The sequence below is a fragment of the Larimichthys crocea genome, chromosome III (assembly GCF_000972845.2).
Source record: "Larimichthys crocea isolate SSNF chromosome III, L_crocea_2.0, whole genome shotgun sequence".
In the NCBI taxonomy this organism is placed as follows: Eukaryota; Metazoa; Chordata; class Actinopteri; family Sciaenidae; genus Larimichthys; species Larimichthys crocea.
The window spans coordinates 1,699,895-1,707,182 of NC_040013.1; positions in this window are offsets into that span (position 1 = coordinate 1,699,895).

The following is a 7,288-nucleotide window of genomic DNA, read 5'->3' on the forward strand; positions in this document are numbered from 1 at the left end:
GCCCCCCCCGCCCCGGCCCCCCCCCCACCTTAGTGTACTCGCTCTCGCATCTCATGTTTTACTATAGGCCCTCCTCCTGTCTTAGTTTCCACACCCATCAATCATCGCTGAGCACACTATCCTCTCATACCCGAGTCATAGCCTTTAACTTCTCCTTCCCGAGCACCACAGACGTCTTCCCCAATACATATATCTATCTCTTAGTGCTCCCCCGCTTTTCCCCCTCATTACGTTATTTTACGATGTTTTTTCTGTACCTTCGTAGGGAAGCTTTTGAGCATAAGCCTCGGTCTCTGTGGATCCGGATGCCTTATTGCTCTGCAGGACCTTCATGGCTTCCTTCCTTGCGATCTGCTGCGGAAGCACGCTGGATTGTGGTCGCTCACTCAGCGTGCCCTTAGCGAGCAGTGAAAACACATCGATGGGGACGCCACTATACATTTAAAGATTACTTGTATCTGACTGAGCCTGGATGAATCCGACTTAGGCTGGTGTCCATTTTGACTTTTGTAAAGCAGGAAGGCCAAATATTCAGTTTCAGCATTTTCTCTCCTAACTCATGTGACACTATTTTCAAACTCTGTGTGTCTGTGTCCTTTTTTAACCTGTTTCTAATATTTTAGTCAACTAATTTCTCTGTCCTAATTTCTGTCACTTTTTCTAAAGCCTTCATCAAGTGCAACTTTCTTATTATTCATTTCCACTTTCATCGTTAACGCTGTAGCATGTGGTTTTATCCATTCCTTGAGGTTATCTTTACTATTTTCTATCATTTTATTTCATTTTTTAACTATTTAGAGGCACATTTACACTATTTTCTACAAATTTAGTTATGCTATTAACACTTTAAGGCAATGTTCCACTATTTTTACATATTAGTTATATTTTCTGTCATTTTAATTATTTTTCTTAAATTAGAGGCAATCTTTACTATTTTCTCACATTTCAATTATATTTCAATATTTAGGGGCAATTTTCACTATTTTCTCCAATATAAATTAAGTTTTCAAAATTTTTTAGCAGTTTTCTATTTATTTTCTTACCATTTAGTTATTTTTTTTAATATTTAGAGCCAATTCACCTATCTATTATTTTAGTGATTTTTTTATATTTAGAGACCATTTTCATATTTTCTAAGACTTGAGTTATATTTTCAACATTAAGAGTCAAATTTTCACTACTATATCGACTATTACTATTTTCTATAACGATTTTCATTGTTTCATTTTATTTTATTTTCTAATATTTAGAGGATCATTTTCACTTCCACCCTCCACTTTTATGGACGTAATGATGAATAATTCTGAGTTAGGCTGTTGATCTTCTGATGGAGCCGTCACTCTCACTCAGAAAATTTAATATTGTGTACGGCAGGTATTCATCTCTAGTCACATCAGCGTGCGTCACGGCTGTCAGACTTCGTGGAAGAGAATCTTGTTTACGGTGGAGCTTCATTTGGAAATTAATGTCAACTCTGCATGCTCCACCTCCTCCCCTCTCCCAGTACATCCAGTATTTTTAGCTGCAGTGTTTTTCCACCGGAGGACAGGGGATAAGTGTGTGACAGATGGGTGAGGTCATGTGGGTGCTCCGTGAACCTTTGCCAAGTAGTGATGTGCTGGAGGTGCCTCTTGGCAGGAGGACACAAACGGCCAATCTACAAAATAAGAGACGCTTGTCACGGCGGCAGAGATTAGAGCAACGCTTCTAACATCGGCATTTTAATAGACACTCAACGCCACAGAGTAAATTTAACTTGCCCTCTGCCCCGCGTCATCATCTTTCGAAACAGGGCTTGAAACTTGAGGAGGGGGAAGTTTTCAAGTGTGACACTCCAAGCGAGAATTTAACTGTGGTGAAATCACAAGACGGCCACAACCACGAGGAACAGAAGCTCATTTTGGCACTTTGGTTTCTACAGAGTTTTGTATTCACAAGCATTCTCGGTTTAGTTCGATCTGGGTTATAGCACTCGGGGAGTTTACTGAATTACCCGCTGACCGCTGGAAGCTGAATACTGTGGCTTTCTGTTCTGCCTCTTCAAAAATCCTGGAAGCTCAGCCAAGCCTCTGTTGCAACAATAAGCTACACGTAATAAACTCAAAGTTCAGTGAGGAGTTTGTTGCTTTGTGTCCAGGTGAAATGGAAAACTTTACAGTAGTGAGCGGAGCTATATTAAGCGCCTGCATGTAGAAAAACTTACAGTGGAGGTACTCTGCCAGGTCGCCCCCGTTGCAGTACTGAAATGAGAAAGAGAGCTTAGCAGAAGATCTGACTTGTTAACAGGCGAACATGACCGCTTTCTAACACCGAGCTTACCTCCCATGACCAGATCACACATCCTCCCATTCCTGTTGAGAAAAAAAGAGCTGAAAGTGACTTTTAATAATAAAAACATCACATTTATTTAATATAAACAGTTCCCCAGGCCACGATGACCCCAGCTCATTCTCAGATTGAGTCATTTCTCTCTTGGCCCGTCACCAGCGGTGCTTCTAGAATCATCTCGGACCTCACTGGGAGGCGAACTGCGTGGCCCTCGTCCACATGCATGGCTAGCCCCTGAATCATCCAGACCCCTCCTCCCCCAATCCTGCACCTCAATCGGCACGCTTCATGCTCGCATAGATACGGTCACCAAGGCTGGGTGAGTGAGCACAGGCGTAGTAATAGACGTTATGGAAGGCTGATTCGTATCTTTGTACAGTTCCCCTGTATAATAATAATATCAATTAAGGACTTTTCAAGGACTTTACATTTCACTATTTTTTCATCATTTTAAGGCAATTTTCACTATTTTCTAACATTTAGTTATATTTTCAATCACTTAAGTAATATTTATAACATTATAACACTATTTTCCATTTTGAGTTATTTTGTAATATTTAAGGCACATTTTTACTACTTCTTTATTTTTTAGTTATATTTTTTACTACAGAAGCAATTTTCACATTTTAGTTGTGTTTTCTACCCAATAGAACCTTCAAATTCAAGGATACAACAGGGTAGTTTGAGACACAGATCCACCTTAAATTTCTATTATTGCACAAAATATAAAAAGTCAGCACTTTCAATGATGCATGTCTTTTTATGTTTTATGCCTTGACTGTTTCCTAGAAACAATTCAAGGATTTCAAGTCCCTGTTAAGCCAGTATGTGTGTCTGTTAGTGTTTACCACTAATAACAGCTTAAAGCTGCTGTGATGCAGCGTCACTGCAGTTTTAAAAGGTGCACAGGTAACGCTCCTGCGGTCTGACCTGAGTGAATCACTGAACTCAGTCTAGTCACTTGCTGTGTGTGACCCACTGTGGCGTCCGCTCCAGAGGTGTCTGATTTGGGTATTAAGCTCTTGTTTAAATACCTATGCCACGGCAGTGCCTGCCACGGGACTGTCTACTAGTACACGTAGACGTGTCTCGAGCACCTGACGCAGTCATTCTACTCGTGGTCGTCGAGTCTGTGTTTACTGGCTGGAGCCGTCGTCTAGTACGTGCGTACAGTAGGCGAAGCACGCCAAAGCTCCGGCTTCGGTTCAACAGGAAGGACCTGAGTGCTAAGACGTAACGAGCGACCTTTAATGCATGTGAGGTGGTTCTAGGTGTTCAGTCTAGCTAGACAGAGCCGCAGAGGTGCCGGAGAGCAGACTGTCAGTGTGCACGAGACAACTTTTACGAGGTACCCGCATGACCGCATTTATTAGATTTTTTATATTAGTTTCCAAAACAATCATCGCTCGGACAGAAGATATTGCCACCCATGACATAGTAATAATAACCATGCAAGTCATATAAGGTTGCCTAACATCATATTAGGAAACTAAACAAGGTGCAAGCAGCCAATGAAGATTTAGACCATCGTGTTGCGGAGAGGAGAGCAGTGCAAACCAAACCTAGATTAGTCGATGTCTAGTTAAATTATTCGAACATAATCTATCCTCTTAACGATGTGTATTGATTCATACGTTGTGCGTCTCCGTCGATAGAAGGTTGGCCGAAGATCCTATTTTATATGTTAAGAGAAGTATAAACTAGACAGATAAGATACACAGAAAATCTATGGAATAATTGACCTTCTAATTTTTACCTTCGCATATATTTGATTATATGGTCTTTGCCAGCTTAGAGAACCTTGATAGTAAATTAGGCGCTACCGTATCTATTAATATTGTATTGTTATGTATCTCATTATCACAGCATATCTTCCTATAAGTCAAACGCATTCTGGAACATAAACCATAAGAGAGCTTGATGAATACGTGTTAAGCTATTTGCTAGAAATATACTAGGTGTAAGTTTGATGTATGTGTGTAGTGTATATATGATGAGTGTGTATGTGTACTTCTTAACCACACCTTCTTAAACTCGACAATATATAAGGATCTTTAGTTATATTTCTAACATTTAGATGTTGCGAAATATTCTATGAATTTTTTTTTGCATCTATTTTTCGTTACCCATTTTTAGTATAACAATCTTCACTAGTTATCTTATCCACAGTTTTGTTATTTTTTTTTAATTTTTTTTATTTTTTTTTTTTTTTTATTTTTTTGTTTTTTTTTTTATTTTTTAGTTTTTGTTTAATTTGTTTTTTTTCTTAGTTTTTTTTTTTTTTTAAAGATTTCGACGTCTGGTTTCTATATGCTATTTTATATCATTTTTAAAATTATAATATTTAACATTTGCACAATGCAAATTTTCAATGATTTTCTATCTTTCTGTATATGCTTTCTTTAACATTTAGAGGGAAATTCTTCACTATTTTTAACATATTAGTGTGTGATTGTAAAATTGATTTGAAATTTATGATTGGTCTCTAGAACCAATTTAAGATCGAAGAAACGAACAGGCAATTTATAGTGTTGTAATGACAACTTTTATTGTAGAAGGCAATTTTTTATTTGTATAGTGAATATAGTATATATTTTAGCACCAATATTCACTCAGTTTCTAGTTATTGTATCTCTCGATTAGTTATTATTTTTAAGATTTAGTAATACCATAACAGTTTATACTATATTTCTTATATTCATTTTAGTTATATTTTTTCTCTACAATTTAGAGGAAATTCTATTTCACTATATGTTCTTACCTTTTTAAGTGATAATGATCTAATCATTTTCAGAGGGCTAATGTTTATTGCATTATTTCTATTTTTTTATTAATTATTTTTTATTAGTGAGTGTGTTTTATTGAGTATTTTTAGTGATAATTAACAAATATTTTTAATAATACAATAAAATTGATTAATAGTTTTAGCAAAATTATTCCACTTAGTTATTCTCTCAGTTTAGTGTAGGTTTTTATATTTTTATTTCAAGATTTAGATTTGCTATTGTGACCTTTATTGTTTGCTGCATTTTTGCTGCTTTGCCCTGTCGCCAGATTCTTGATGACTTTTTTTGCTGATTTTGCAATTTTTATTTTGATTACTATTGTATATAATTGTAGTTGATATTTTCTAACATTTAGAGGCAATTTTTCTTTTCTTCACTATTTTTGGTTGTTTTTGTTTTGGTTGTTTTTTTTTTTTAACATTTTCATTTTAGTTATAGTTATTTTTTCCAAACATTAGTTTTTTTAGAGGCAATGTACTATACTATTTTAATAATTATAGTACATATTCCTAGGCAAATATTCACTAGTATCTCTCCGTTTAGTATGTTTTTAAAGATTTTGATACAATTTATACTATTTTATATAATTTTAGTGATATTTTCTAACATTTAGAGGGCAATTACTTTCACTATTTTTTAACATTTTTAGTTATATTTCTAACATTTAGAGGCCAATTTTAATACATTAATTTAACATCATTAAAGTGGATAATATTTACATTTGCAATGCATTTTTTCACTGTTTCTATATGTTTGTTATATTTTTTAACATTTCGGGCAAATCGTCGCAGCCGTGATGTTTGGTGGAAACATAATAAATCTAATAAATGCCGCTTCATGCAGGGACCCAGCTCGGCCTCAGGTGTGCTCCTCACCTCTCTGTGTCTGCCTTTGAAAACCCACCGCAAAGGCGCCGTGACCATCAGGTCCTTCCTGTTGAACTCGAACCTGCCGACTGACTCCATGGACGGTCACAGAACACAACGACGGACGGAGATCTCGGTGAAAGTCACGGACAGGTCACGACACGCCGGTAAATCCCATCTCACCGTGTCCACACGTGACGGGCTTCAAAATATCGATGACAACATTGTGGCGAAGTTTGAGTCCACAAAGAGAAAGTTGGTGCGTAGGCAGAAATGACTGGACTTGAACACACGGCTCAGAAGAAGAGTCCTCCGGTACCGACACGAGTTAAACCTCACCGTTAGTGTGTGTGTGTGTGTGTTTTTCCACGCACCGAGCTCTCGTGTTATTGTTTTCTTCACCGTCAGCTGTGGGAACTTATTCATATCTCAGCGCGGCGCATGCGCAGACCACGTAGCAGATGTTTCACGGCATTGCACTAAGTGATGGAATTCGGTTCTTTTTAGGGAGTCGGCTCATTTGACTCAGAATTATGAAACGGCTCTTCATGTTACCACTTATTACCTTTGATAATTCAGTCAAATTTAGCACTGGTTTGATTTGTACCACATATATCATTTATATATTAAATACCTTTTTTGTACTGAAGTATTCAAAAGTAAAAATTACATTTTCTAATATCAATAATTTGCTGTAGCCAATTGTTTTCATTGCATTTACAGACTTACTTGTAGAACCACTCTGCTACACAAAGCAGATAGAAACACACCTATAAAAACTATTAAAAAAGGACAGCTATTGACTGTAGGACAGTGATCCGCGGGTTGATCCAAATTGAGCGGGTGCTCGCGGTCGCCCGCGGTCACGAGTCACCAAACAATACTTATTTATTTTATTTTTTTGGCCCTTTTATGCCTTTAATGATAGTACAGCTGAAGATAGACAGGAAGCAGAGAGAGGGCGAGTGTCACGCAGTAAATGGCCGTCCGATGCGGGATTCAAACCGGGGCCAGCTGCAGCGAGGACTATAGCCTCTACACATGGGGCGGCCGCTTAAACCACTACGCCACCGACCGCCAAACCAAACAATATTTTTAATTATATCCGGGCCGCGGTCGGTCGGGTCGTTTGAAATAAAGATGCCGAGTAAAGTTTTGATGCGGGACAAAAAGCCAGATTTTCCTAACACGGGGAACTGAGCAATGCCATTAAACCGCATTTTAAATGAATATAATAACTCAGTAATGCCAGTTTTATGTAGCCCGATGACGCTACGAAGTTAATCAAGAGTATAGACTACTTTTTAA